The sequence below is a fragment of the Acanthaster planci genome, linkage group LG10, assembly GCF_054643075.1.
Source record: "Acanthaster planci isolate LZ-2023a linkage group LG10, COTS_SCS, whole genome shotgun sequence".
Classification (NCBI taxonomy): Eukaryota; Metazoa; Echinodermata; class Asteroidea; order Valvatida; family Acanthasteridae; genus Acanthaster; species Acanthaster planci.
This window is the reverse complement of record NC_141786.1, coordinates 11895255-11910066: the sequence shown is the minus strand read 5'-3', so window position 1 is coordinate 11910066 and position 14812 is coordinate 11895255. Positions and strand designations below refer to the sequence as shown.

Sequence of the window (14812 nt, the reverse complement as noted above, 5' to 3'; positions counted from 1 at the left end):
GATTTGCAAAAACAAAGAGAGTGGATAGCAAGATATATCGAGGTAAAGAAACCTCGTAAGGGCACCTGTCACTAATGTGTACGCGCAAGAATGGAGACGGTGACGCAGAGATGTCTTCCCCTTCATTTAATGACTCGACTCCAAAGGAGCAGGTGAAAACTGAAATAAACACATGAATACAAGTATAAATTATATTGTAATTTAAGAAAATACACCCTAGAAGACAAGACAATTGGAACATGGAGACACCGACAATAAACACACGCCCAGCAAATATCCAACGAGTTCAGTCAACAAATAAGTAAACCAGCAAGAGACATAGCAAATAATTACATGAAGAATATTCCAACGGGCAAAGCACCTTGAATAATTAGCGAATGTAAGCAGGCACGATGTTCAATTATAGACTAACGTTATACATCAACCACAACTTACAAATCGTATGCGGGGTAGGCATCCCCAAATACACATAGTGGAAAATAACGACGTCCTATCAGCACTTAAACCGGGATATACAGGGGCTTCAGAGGTAACAGCAGTATTCTGGTGGTGCTGAAAAAATAAACGTAACATGAACAAAATAAACGCTAAGAACACATATCGTTACTAGTAAACCTTATTGTACATACATAGGAACACGAGAACGTCGACAAGCTATAACGGAAGGCATGGGCCTCTATACAACTTAATGGGACAAGCGAGACCTACGATATCGTCACAACATTACACTGCACATAGCCGAATATAAATTATAACACAAGGCACAAAATATGGGAAGAAAATGAACAGAACTCACAGTCTTCACGGCTTCCAACGACGTGACGAAGACTGGCACGAAAAGAAAGTTCCCGCACTAAATATACCCAACGAGTCTAGTACACACGAGAAGCGCATGCTGCAATGCCATTGGCTGAATAATGCGACATGACCCAGGAATTCCATGCAAATTAGCTAATCGTGAATAATAATACATTAAGAGAATAAAGAAGCATGTGACCCGACATTCCTAGGAACAAAACTGAGTTGGAAGGGACATACTATTCAAATCAAGGAACTAAATAGCGGCGGAGAAAAGAACCCGATGACAAAACTTAGCGGCGACGATAACACTCCCCCCTGAGAATGACTATTCGAAACCAAGATAACATAATAATTAACCTTATACATCATAATTCACACGTTTATACGATATACAAATATTAGTTTTCTTAAACACGACCACGAGTCCATATAACAAGACAAATAATCTTTCAAATTAAAGCACAAATATCCAACCAACGACCTCTTCTCTTCTAATAGTGTATCATAATACGGTTGCACCTGATAATTATAAATCATTACATCAAAATTTTACCCAAAAACTTTAGAAGGGGCGACAAACATCCAACATCAAATTTATGAATTGCATCACATAAAGTTTACCTTGTAATTGCATTATTCAAGTAGTATCAATTCTTAACACAAAATCTGTTACAAATATATGATTCTCAATTACACTGATCAAATGTACAAAGTCTCAAATTGAAGGCGGACCCGCGCCTTCCAATAAAATGACCTTGGTTACTGGACGAACAAGTTCTCTGGCCCGAGTTTTCAACTTAACTGATCTAACCAGACCATCTCTACCATGATTTACATCTTTTATTACAGCTAGTGGCCACAAGTTCCTAGGTGTTGTCTCTTCCACAAGCAGTACAAGATCACCTATGGCAAGATTATCAACAGAGTGGACCCATTTTGTCCTCCGTTGTAACTCTGGTAAATAAAATTTCAGCCATTTCAGCCAAAATTGATTGGCCAAGTGTTGAACATGTCTCCATCGACTACGTAAATGCTCGTGACTAAATCTACTAGGTGGATGACTGGAACTATTTCTCAAGAGCAACAAATGATTGGGTGTTATGGGCGAAGGATCACTAGGATCATCATTCAACTTAGTCAACGGCCGTCCGTTAACAATGGCCTCTATTTCACACAATACAGTTTCCAGAATTCCATCAGTCAATCTGACTGTACGGGGGAGTACGGCAATCATAACTCTCTTAACTACACCAATTAAACGTTCCCAAACTCCCCCCATATGGGAAGCATTGGGTGGGTTAAAATGCCACGTGATATCATGTTGGAGAGCATACGCATTAATAATCTTCTGGGAGAGCTCTTTCATGTTGTTTTTTAACTCAGTTGCAGCACCAACAAAGTTGGTACCGTTGTCTGAATAGATGAACTCAGGATGACCTCTGCGAGCTATGAAACGTCTAAGACCATTTAAAAATGATTCTGTATCCATGGTGTCTAGCTTCTCAATGTGAATGGCTCTAGTTGTAAAACAAGTAAACAAACAACCGTAACGCTTGACCTCCGATCTACCATATTTAACATAGAATGGACCAAACACATCAATTCCGACACATGAAAAGGGAGGTTTACCGGCCTCTACTCGCTCTTTGGGTAAATCTGCCATAATTTGCTGGCATGGCTTAGAATACAGACGTTTACAAGTGACACAGGCTCTAATAATTTTCTTAATCAGAGGCCTAGCCTTGGTGACCCAAAACTCTCTTCTGACCATAGCCAATACCCATTCTACACCTACGTGAGCCACACTATGGATATCATTAAAAATGGATTTGGTAATTACATGTTTTCCAGAGACAATGCACGAATTATGACCTTTATGGTTTCCATGCACACGACCACTAATTCTAAGTAGCCCTTGACTGTCTAGGTAAGGATTAAGTGCTCTAAGGGAACTCGAAGCTTTCACAAATTTCCCTTTCTGCAATTTGTCAACTTCAGAACCAAAAGACTGCAATTGAGATTTGCGGATAAGAGTATCACCCGCATGACGGATTTCCTCAACGGTCAACTGAGTGGCAGGCTTACCGTTCCAAAGATATTTAACAAACTTCAACCACCACGCTAAGGCTTGCTTCATCCTATACCAGGAGGAATAGTGATGAATTATTTGTACTAAAGGATCATCCTCAAGACAATTCGAATGGCACACGTCATCAATAATACCAACACTAAGACGATCTGTGGCGACAGCGTCAAGGGATACAATAGTAGACTTACGAACCTCAGGGTCATCATCTGTCAAGTCGACTGGTTTCCCTCCGCCTAAGTTCCAGTCATGTTTATACTTATACAAAATATCTGGACCATGGAACCATTTGCCATCTGACTTTAAGGTAGACTGTGGTCTTGTCACAAGATCCGCAGGGTTAGACTTGCCATCAATGTGATGCCACTGCTTAGGGTCAGTCAACGCTCTGATGCGACTAACTCTATTCCCAACAAACACATGGAATCTCCTACTATCATTATTTATATACTTCAAAACAATCTCTGAATCGGTCCAAAAATATGATGAGGTAACATCAATATCCAACTCAGTTCTAAGAAATGCATCAACCTTAGCAGTTAAGACCGCCGCTTGAAGCTCCAGACGGGGAATGGTACACAGTTTCAACGGAGCAACTTTATTCTTACTGAGAACTAACTGAACATGTATCATCCCACATTTGTTGACGCATCTGATATAGCTACAACAACCATAAGCCTTAGAGCTAGCATCCGAAAAATGATGAAGTTCAATCAAAGCATCATCAAAATCACATGGCTTGAAACAACGGGAAATTCTTATCTCTTTTAGTGCATGACATGACTGCACCCATGTACGCCAGGCGTCTTCAAGCTGTGATGGGACCGCTTCGTCCCAAGACAATTTATCAGCTGTAGCCTTTTGGAACAAAAGTTTTCCAGCGAGAACCACAGGGCCTAAAAGACCAAGAGGGTCAAATATAGAGGACACAGCACTTAGCATCTTCTTTCTAGTGAGAGGACTCTCCTTGTCACGCCCAACTTCGAAGAAGAACTCATCAGTAGATATCTTCCATTTTATGCCCAGCGCCCGACTTTCACAAAGAGGACCCAGTGTACGAACTTCCTCGGCCACACAATCCTCTGATACTTCACTCAACAATTCTGCATCATTGACGACAAATTTTCTCAAGGTGAACCCTCCTTCACTCAGGACTCTTGGAGTTTCTGCGATGATGATCTTGGCATCGGCCTTTGACGACACAGAGCTAAGACAATCGTCCACATAAAATGAGCTGTCGACAGTGTATCTAACCAAAGGGTGAACATTAGAGGTATCAATGACCGTACGGCTGAGGGCATAGGTCGAACTTGAAGCACACCAAACGCCGCCAAACAAGTGAGAAGTCATACGGTAGTGAGCCAACTGTCCATCATCATACCATAAGAACCTGAGTGCATCCCTGTCTTTGGCGGGTGTCCTCACTTGGTTGTACATAGCTTCGATGTCAGCTTGAATCGCTATACTGTGTTGTCTAAAACGTAACAAAACTGGTAACAGTTTGTTGATTAAATCAGGACCCTGTAGACAGCGCTCATTGAGCGACTTCCCTCTGAATTTACATGCGCAGTCATAGACAACCCTAACTTTGCCTGGCTTCTTGTCGGTAGTAACCGCATGATGTGGAAGGTACCAGACTCTGTCACCTACTATCTCACCTGAGGGCACCTTTTCAGCATAACCTTTTGTCAACAACTTGACGATCTCTGCATTGTATTTAGGAAACAGCCCGTTTTCAACCAAACGTTTGTGTAAAGAATCTAACCTCGACTTGGCAACCGGGAAGTTATTCGGTAGCGGCTCTGACCTGTCTCTCCAGGGAATGGGGAGCTCATAGTGCCCATCTATCTTCCGATGCTCTTGGTCCCACAATCTTATCACCAACTTGTCTTCTTGTTACCATGAAGAAGACTCCAGTCCCTCGTTCTCAATTCTCCACAATCTGGAAACATCATCAGTAGATAAGCAAGATACAAAATTCGAAATTACTTTGCGACTGACTCTGTTGACAGGTGAACGCCCATTCAAACACCATCCGAATAGGGTTCGAACAGCAAATGGTTGTCCCATGCTTCCACGTCTCACCTCCAGTGGTAAAAGAGCTTCTGCATTGTCCTGACCAATAAGTAAATCAACAGTTGTATGATCATGTTTATAAGCAGGCATTGAACCTACATCATCAAGGTGGGCATAAAGTGAAACATCCACAGGTGCACTTTTAACAGGTATGCTATCAACAACACAAACATGGTTCATACACAAAGCCTCCCCGGTTTCCGATGCAACAGACAAATCAACAATTTTGGATTGATGAACACCAGACATATTCAAGGTACTAAGCTGAAACTCTGAAGGCATTCCCTCCAAACCCAATTTGGCAACCAAACCCTGGGAACAGAATGAATTACTTGACCCATTGTCTAATAATGCCAAGACTTTGCATGAACCATTAACAATCACTTGTACTATGGGCATACAAGTTCCCTTGTCAGCGTAAAAGCTGGCATTGGACACCTTTGACTCGGGAGGTGCAGTATCAGGACAGTGTATGTACATTGTATGTTTCTTACCGCAACCCTGAACACCACAAATCGAACGTTTACCACAATCATTGGTGCTATGTGAGGCTAGGAGACAATTATGACAAAGCTTATGAGCAACAACAATATTCAATCTCTGCCTGGGACTCATTTGCTTGAACTTATCACAATGCCACAAGCGATGAGTTTGACTACATAACACACATGGGGGTTCTGGCTTGGCATACGATTTGACGCTCTTCGACAGACTAGGCTTTGCAGTACCGGTAGCTCCAGTATCAAGCTGTGACTGACGCGACACTGAAGAGTTAAGAGAAACACCCTGATTGGAACCTCTTGACCGATCAAAACGCTTAGGATATAGGTTACCATACACAGGATCGTTAACCTCACAAGCAATGTTACTCACAAAATCTACCAAGTCTTTAAAACTAGGATAGGATTCATTAGCCCTTTTGGATTTCAAGGCAGATTTCCTCCATCTTAACTGAACATAATTTGGCAGTCTGCTTACAACATCAAGTATAAATGACTGAGATTTAACCTCATCCAAGGTATCCAATTGGGTCAGTGTAAGCAAGGCAGTTTTCATGTCATCTGCTAACTGCTGGATCTCATGTGGAAGCCGCAACTGCTTACCTGATCTGAGCCCCTTAATAAGACGCTCTGTAACAAGATGTTTGTTACCGAAACGTGATTCCAAGATTGAAAGTGCTCGAGTATATCCTACGGTCCACCCAATCAACTGACACCCCCTAATAGCTTCTTTAGCCGGACCCGATGTATATTGCATGAGTCTGGCTAATTTCAAATCACTACCTTCCCCCATTTTGTCAACATTGACCTCAAAGGCCATAAGGAATTGATGGTAATGTAAGGGATTTCCATCAAATACCTGCAACTCAACCTTGGGTAAATTAAGCAAACCCATAAACTGTTCTCGAGAAAGATCACCATACAAATTCGATTCAGATGAACTAGAATCTTTGTGATCAACTTCAGACTTAACGCCTTTTGAACGGCCTTTAACTGAACCAAGCACAGAAATGTATTCATCTTGTTGCTTACAAAAATAAGTATCACTAGCCTCAATATCATCTTCATCGCTAAGCAAGGCCTGGTAATCATTGTGAACAGATGTAAAAACACTAAACAAGTACTTAAGTTTGACTACGTAATCATCAATTAGGGTTAAATCATCTTCTGCAATACACTGTCTTATCTGATTGGCCTGCTTGGTGACCGCACACTTGGCTGATGCCCTGGCCGTTTTTAGCTCTGCTGCAGTAGACATTGTCGATGACGATTCCCAGCTTTCTTGATCAACAAAGATAGCTAGCAGGAAGATGGAGACTATGAGGTTGGAGCTCAGGATGACGCGATGACCAAGCAAAGCCAAAGGTAGGATCATCAACGAAGAACTGGATGCTACGATGACGATTTTTTTCACTGTCACTAATGTGTACGCGCAAGAATGGAGACGGTGACGCAGAGATGTCTTCCCCTTCATTTAATGACTCGACTCCAAAGGAGCAGGTGAAAACTGAAATAAACACATGAATACAAGTATAAATTATATTGTAATTTAAGAAAATACACCCTAGAAGACAAGACAATTGGAACATGGAGACACCGACAATAAACACACGCCCAGCAAATATCCAACGAGTTCAGTCAACAAATAAGTAAACCAGCAAGAGACATAGCAAATAATTACATGAAGAATATTCCAACGGGCAAAGCACCTTGAATAATTAGCGAATGTAAGCAGGCACGATGTTCAATTATAGACTAACGTTATACATCAACCACAACTTACAAATCGTATGCGGGGTAGGCATCCCCAAATACACATAGTGGAAAATAACGACGTCCTATCAGCACTTAAACCGGGATATACAGGGGCTTCAGAGGTAACAGCAGTATTCTGGTGGTGCTGAAAAAATAAACGTAACATGAACAAAATAAACGCTAAGAACACATATCGTTACTAGTAAACCTTATTGTACATACATAGGAACACGAGAACGTCGACAAGCTATAACGGAAGGCATGGGCCTCTATACAACTTAATGGGACAAGCGAGACCTACGATATCGTCACAACATTACACTGCACATAGCCGAATATAAATTATAACACAAGGCACAAAATATGGGAAGAAAATGAACAGAACTCACAGTCTTCACGGCTTCCAACGACGTGACGAAGACTGGCACGAAAAGAAAGTTCCCGCACTAAATATACCCAACGAGTCTAGTACACACGAGAAGCGCATGCTGCAATGCCATTGGCTGAATAATGCGACATGACCCAGGAATTCCATGCAAATTAGCTAATCGTGAATAATAATACATTAAGAGAATAAAGAAGCATGTGACCCGACATTCCTAGGAACAAAACTGAGTTGGAAGGGACATACTATTCAAATCAAGGAACTAAATAGCGGCGGAGAAAAGAACCCGATGACAAAACTTAGCGGCGACGATAACAGCACCCAAAAGACAAAACATGTGGAATATTATCTCCCCTTCGGGAAAGATAATGAAAAAAAGCAAGTGTGCCAAAAAATGTTCTTAAACACTGTCGGAATTTCTGAGCGGCAAGTCAGAACAGTTGTCAAGAAAATCTCCACAGGTGGAATGCTGGAAGAAGAAAAACGAGGAGGAAGGCAAACACAAGCAAATGACCAGAAATTGCGAGATGAGATGCGAAGACACATAGAGAGATTCCCCAAAATGGTATCTCACTACTGTCGAGCCAGCACACAGTATCAGTATTTGTCTCGTGATCTCAATGTGAAAAAGATGTATGATCTCTACCTCAGTGATCATCCCGATTCTACAAAGGCCTCCGAGTCTTTGTTTCGGAAAGTACTGAAAGAAATGAAACTAAAGTTCCATACCCCAAAAAAGGACCTTTGTGGCATTTGTGAGACTTTTTATAAGGGTTCTGCAGAAGAAAAGGAAACAATAAGGTCAATTTATGAAAAACACACTGAGGAAAAGGTAAGAGTTCGGGAAATTAAGGCGCAGTTCCAGACCAGAGAACTTGCCCAGCCTGACCTGTTCGAAGCCGTGGTATTTGATTTGCAACAGGTCATTTACTTGCCAAAGTCAGAGCGTGGAGAGGTATTTTACAAACGCCGACTTTCTTGTTACAACTTTACGGTTTTTGAACTTGCAACAAAAACAGGTACTTGTTATGTGCATCATGAAGGCCAGGCCCGAAGGGGGTCAAATGAAATTTCAAGCAATTTGTTCAATCACCTGAAAAAGTTAGACAATCAAGGAAAGCAAGAAATTGCTCTTTACTGTGATGGGTGCCCCGGCCAAAATAAGAACACCATTATTCCTACAATGCTGCACTATTTTGTTTCGAGCTCCAAATCCATCCAGAGAATTACACTTCACTTTTTCGCTACCAATCACGGACAGAATGAAGGTGACTCTATGCATAGTGCCATAGAAAGGTGTTTGAAGGGGGTAGGGGATATTTTTCTCCCGTCCCAACTTGTAGCTGTCATGAGTCTGGCACGTAGACACCCTGAGCCTTACCGGGTGGTAGAGGTGAAGACGTCCGATATTTTTGATTGGAAGGAATTGTCAAAACGGATGCACCTCCTGCGAGCCAGATCTACCGTGGAGGGTGGAAATTGTGATTGGACAAAGGTTGTGGAAATATACGTTGATAAGAAGTTCCTGGGAAAAATCAAAGTCAAAATGTCTCACCTGGATACTAAGTGGGGCACCATTGATCTCAGAAACATTTCCAGACATTCATTACAAGAATTGAATGGACAGCCAAAACAAGCTTACGAAGGTGGACCCCCCAAACTGTCTTCGGGAAAGTTTGAAGACCTGATGAGATTGTGTAGAGGACCAACCCCAGTATTACAGCATCCAGATCATGTAGCATTTTATAAGAATCTTCCACACCAAGTTACGAACACTACCGGGTGAGACAGTACTATCTAGTCATTTCTTGTGAGTGACATCGTAACTCCTGGCCAGTTGTGCACAGATGGACAATAGGGTGGACAATAAGAAAAAACCAACCAGTTTTATGGAACGAATTGGGTCATTATTGAATTTCGAATGTATTCATTTACTTCTAAACACTCAATAATTATTGTACTACTCTGTTTGGCAGTTCATTAACTTTTTTAAATTCACGCGAGAACAAAGTAGGGTCAAAAAATAAAGGTGTCGGTCAATACTTATAATACACACTGGCCATTTGATTGTATTGAGAGGGTGGACAAAACGCAAAATCCAGAAAACTATCTAGTTTTATGAAACCTATTGAATTGTTATTGAATCGCTAATGTATTTACTTCTAAACACTGAAATAGTACTACTCAGTTTTGCAGCTCATTAACTTCGGGGAAGATTTTTAAATTCACGTAAAACGTGCTATTGGGTCATTCAGTCATCTATTCGGCATATTAGAAATTGGAAACAAAAACGGGCCAAAAACCAAAGTTGTCGTCAATTATTATGCACACTGCACTGAAAAGTTTAATTAGTCAATCGGGGTGAAATAATCGTCAAATAGGGGGGAAAATATTAGTCATGCAAGCATTTAGTCAATTGACTATCTTGAGCAGGAGACTGACGAATTAAAAAAGCTGTAAGACCAATCCTTAAAATAGCTGGACAAATTAAAATTTGTGAAAGACCAATCTGCTTGATGGACTATTTTACCAGACGTGAATTGACTAACGTACATCGTCATGAAAGTATTACCTGACGAATTATTTTTTGCACGACGAAGTTGCTGACAAACTTTTTCACTCAGAACTAACCACAGCGATAGAGCGCGAAAATTGTGCGACAACTTTGGTCAATTTTGACAATTTGAACTTACCGGGTTTCACAACCTTTCTCAGTGGTTGCACGCATAATAATATCAAACAGTAGGGACTTCTGGGGCAGTGTATCACACCATATACACGAACTGTATGCGGCGAACGTTTACGACGTCTCTTCGCCATATTGCATTGCCAAATTGACTGAGCTGGGCTGGGTCAAGCTGTGCCCCGGAGATACGTGAAGGTGGGTATAAATATACATGTAGCACATATCAAATGTAAAGTAAAAAACAAATAGGTCTAACATGTAGGAAATTCTACTTTATGATATGGACGGACCTTCTTATCTGCAGTGAAGGTAAGGCTTGGTAAAAGTGAAGCGGGCGCGGGTAGGCATGGCAGGCCCGGTCATGCATGGAGGCCTGACGTTACACCATGGAGGAAGGAGTATAGCCTAGGCCTACATGGTATAGGCCTAGGGCATGTAGGGGCCGGAAAGAGTTCGATATAGGCCTACGAAGTTCACTGGACACCTTGTGTACAAACCCTATGAAACTGGTCTGAGAAATTGTAAGTGTCGACTATGAAAATGCTTATATTTTCTCACTCCTGAAATTGACTTCTATGACATGTAATTGCTTTCTGGGGGTTGATTAATCATTTTAGGGACAAATGAGTGAACTTCGTATATGGAATTCTTTCCCTAGGGCCAGTTACTTTTAGTGCCCGGTTCCCATAATAAGACAACAAAGTCCACTTCTACGAAATAAATGAGATTTTGAACTCTAGTAGGCCTAGTAACGTTAGTCATTCTTCAATCCTAACATGTCTGCTTTAGAAAAATTTCACTGACATTTGCTTTGACACAAAACCATGCTTGCGGGATCATATCTGTGACAGCACGGCAAATCATCTGCCTGTTTTGCCTGATTTTGAGGAGTCTATAGGTATTTCTATCCAAAGTCAATTGAAGAATTTAAGTTCCTTCCTTTTTGCTGGACATAGTGCTTTGAATTTTCCAAGCTAAATTTGTCATATTGTTTCAGTTTCTTTCTGATTTCCAGCGCCTTCATGGCACATCAGGGGCAGTCGAGCTGATTCGTCAGGGCCTAAACAAGTATGGAGACGGGATACTGAAGCTCTATCAGGGCCGGCGCTGTCAACAGAAGGATGGAGAAGATGAGGAGCTCTCAACATACATCAGTGATTCAAATGGAGACAGAGGTAAAGGAACATTGTTTATGGTTTCCTTTCCTTTGGAATGACAAAATGAAGATGATTTTTTTCTTTCTGTGATTAACATATCTGTGGTCATTTAAAACTTCAGTTGATTTCTTTTTCATTTTTCTAACAAAATTGAGTTGAGTTTTACACACTTGGTTTCCTGTAGTTCCTCATGAATGTGCCTTTCAACATGTTCTTGATTGCCATTTTATGATTTCTGTGATAAAATACCTGTTGTCTAAACACACAGTTCAAACGGCCTTTTCACTTCCCCTCACCATGGTTTTTTTTTCTAATAATTTCTTGTAAACTACAGATGCCCTAGAGAGAGCTGCTACTTTAGCAGTTCCAAAGCTCCTGAAGGAAGACATATTCGCCTACCAGGATGATCGGGTAAATGTAATGAATGTAATGATGATGGATTTTACATGATACTTAACCCATCGCTGACTGGAGATGGCAAAAGCCGCCGTGAAAACTGAGATTTCACAGTTTTATGTGGAAGGAATGTGGAAGTGTGCATAGAGCCGCATGCCACCGAAAATGAGCCTTTTCACCGTGTAAAAGGAAGCGTGCAGGGCACGCAGGGCCATTTACCGAGAATGAGCGGTTTAGATATTGCTATGGTGGAATTTTCCTTTAAAATATTACTGTCTTTGTCACATTTTTCCTTTTAAAATATGCCATGGAAACATTTGCTGTCACTTTTTCACCAGAATGATGATGGCAAGTGCAGACCAGCAGTGTGTGTCATCATGGATGAGAAAAGTCTACTCACATCAACATCATTCAAGTTGATGGTCGAACGGGAACAAGTGTGCTGCTGTGGCGATATTGTAACAGCTTTCGCGTGCTTTGTGAGTGCTTTCTACGTCTTTCATTTGAAGTACCCTGTAACACACATCAAAACACTGGAATTCACGCAGATCGCCTTACTGGGTATTAAGGACAAATGTCCAGTTCAGAAAACGGTACTCACTTTGATCTCAAGGTTGAACAAGTTCACACAAAAGAAAGAGGATTAAGATGCCCCAACCCAGTGACCAGAGTCAACTTGTTTATTGTTGTTACTTGTTAAAAACAAGTTTTAATGTTTGTAAGTTTTAAATACAAGTTTTAAAATTGGGTGGCGCGGCAGAGATCTATGTCGGGAACTGGGGGTATAGGGTTCTGTTAATGGACATGTGTAGTACTTCAGGTTTGGACAATGATATCAAATGTGAACTAGGTAAGGTTTTCGGTAACACCATGTACAAGGAAGAATCTCTCCTTGAGTGTGTGGTTCTGAGAAGAACTAGTGGTGAACACTTGACGTTACAAACAGTATCATACGGTTCGGAACATCGTGATTCTTCCTTGTACATGGCGTTACCACAAACCTATCCTAGTTCAGTACCTCCACCATGCATAACTTCATTGCATACATACATGTACAGTCTTGTGTTTGATTATGATGTGAATTAAGATGTCTAAGAGTTTATTAATAGAGCAACTAAAGAACTGTCATTAAAACAAGTTTTAAAATTATGTGACATGTGGCGGGGGTATGGGGTTTGGGGAATAGGGTGTTGTTTGGAAATGACTTCAACTTGAAAAAGGGGGGGGGGCTTGCTGACACCACAAGGCAGAATGGCCTGTACATGCTTGCAACTTCATCCACATGACAAATTACCAGCTTTTGATTTTTACTTAATCTCTAACTTTCAGTGTGATTGATTTTACCTTGAATGTCAAATCTTTATTTAAAAAAAAAATATTAAATCATTCGTCCTTCGGTCAAAAAGGTTAAGCATAACCACCACCAGGGATATCGGCTCATGGGCCACACACGCAAACCATTTCATAAGGATCCTCCAACCGAAGGTCTTTTAATGAACACGTGTAGCACTTGAGGTTTGCAGAATATTACATACATCATGTACATTGCATTTTGATGTAAAGTCCTCTACCATAATATATGTACTGGAATATTATACAAGTTCATTTTGCCTTATCAAAATGCATTTCTAGCATATGATAGTATGGGTTGATGTTTTATTGAGATGTAAAAAAGTGGGAAAGATTTATTCAAACCTCATTAATTTTGAGATAATAGAGACTTTTGGGGGGTGCTATTAATCCATTCATTTGTTTTGTATGTAGCTAATACAGGAGAAAGATTGTAGACGCTATTTCACAAATGAGTGGAACTTGGTTTCAAGGGAATGGGGACCACATAAATTCAGAGATAGTTCACTGGCTCAAGAGAAAAGAATTTTTAAATGTTATGGTTATGGACATAAACTGTGATATTTTATTTAAGCCTCAACATAAATGTATATTGTTGTCATTGCACTTGACATGTTAATACATGTAAATAAATGTACATATACATGTTATTCCAGTGTACATATAAGAAACAAGTTTGAAATTTTGAAATGTATTTCAAATTTGAACAATGTTAATATACTGTATTATTAAAGTGTGATGTCTACTTCCTGACTTCAATTGAAATATTGAGTCCTGTGTTGTTTGTTTTCATTTCTGGAATTGCGTTCAGTGTGACCAACCAACATAGTTTCAGCATAGTTCAATTAGTCAGAAGACAAATTAATTCTTTTGCATTACTAATTAATTTTTGTGCATTACCAATTAATTTTTGTGCATTACTAATTAATTTTCGTGCATTACTAATTATTTTTTTGTCATTACTAATCATTTCAGAAATTAGTCAAATAAGACACTTTTTCATGACTAATTATAATTAGTCAAATTGCTGGTACATGACTACTTATTTATTGGTCAAATAAGACAGTACCCATGACTATTTTTTATTAGTCAATTGACTAAATAAAATTTTCAGTGTGGCCATATTGGAATAATGGTCTTGGAAAATTTCTATCTTCCACCTTAAGCAAATAATCTGTGTTATTGGAAATGAATTGTTGCATATTTTTTTTATTTTTACCTATTTGATTGTATTGATGAAATGAACTGATATCAGAAGATTGGAAACATAATGAAAGATGTGTTATAATTGCTGTTGATGAAATTGAATAAACATTTTCATTCGAAATGAAGACGCCTCTATCGTTTCAAATACCAATTTATTATTTTCTTTATTTTCAGTGAACTTGATGAGCTAAGACTGGGAGACGAAGTTTTATGTTAGTGAACTCTGCGGATCCAACCCATGTCGAATGAGTTAGGCCAGGTGCCTGTTTGTTGATTGGTTGTAACAGTGTTCATCATTAAAAACCTAAGGACCATTTGCTGGGACTAAATTCCCACTTGTTGAACGTATAACTCGTTTCACATTCTTTTATGTCTTTAACAATATAAAATCAATTCACTATGCAACAAAGTCTC

The 14812-nt window shown here is 40.0% G+C and overlaps 2 long non-coding RNA genes across 4 annotated transcripts; one reads left to right on the top strand and one right to left on the bottom strand.

Moving 5' to 3' along the window:
• Positions 1-56: 56 nt before the first annotated feature.
• On the bottom strand, positions 57-7932 carry LOC147797770 (uncharacterized). Of its 2 annotated transcripts, XR_015426684.1 has the most exons (3): positions 7247-7932; positions 436-6970; positions 57-159 (listed from the first exon to the last, which is right to left on the bottom strand). It is a non-coding gene; the product is annotated as an uncharacterized LOC147797770 (long non-coding RNA). The 2 variants fall into 2 exon arrangements; XR_015426683.1 differs by lacking the exon at positions 57-159 and having other exon boundaries at positions 286-6970; positions 7247-7363.
• Positions 7933-8231: 299 nt separating this feature from the next.
• On the top strand, positions 8232-13762 carry LOC110986726 (uncharacterized). 2 transcript variants are annotated; one of them, XR_015426689.1, is made up of 4 exons: positions 8232-10484; positions 11287-11464; positions 11781-11857; positions 12181-13762. It is a non-coding gene; the product is annotated as an uncharacterized LOC110986726 (long non-coding RNA). The 2 variants fall into 2 exon arrangements; XR_015426688.1 differs by lacking the exon at positions 8232-10484 and having other exon boundaries at positions 10782-11464; positions 12181-13756.
• The last annotated feature ends 1050 nt before the right edge of the window (positions 13763-14812 follow it).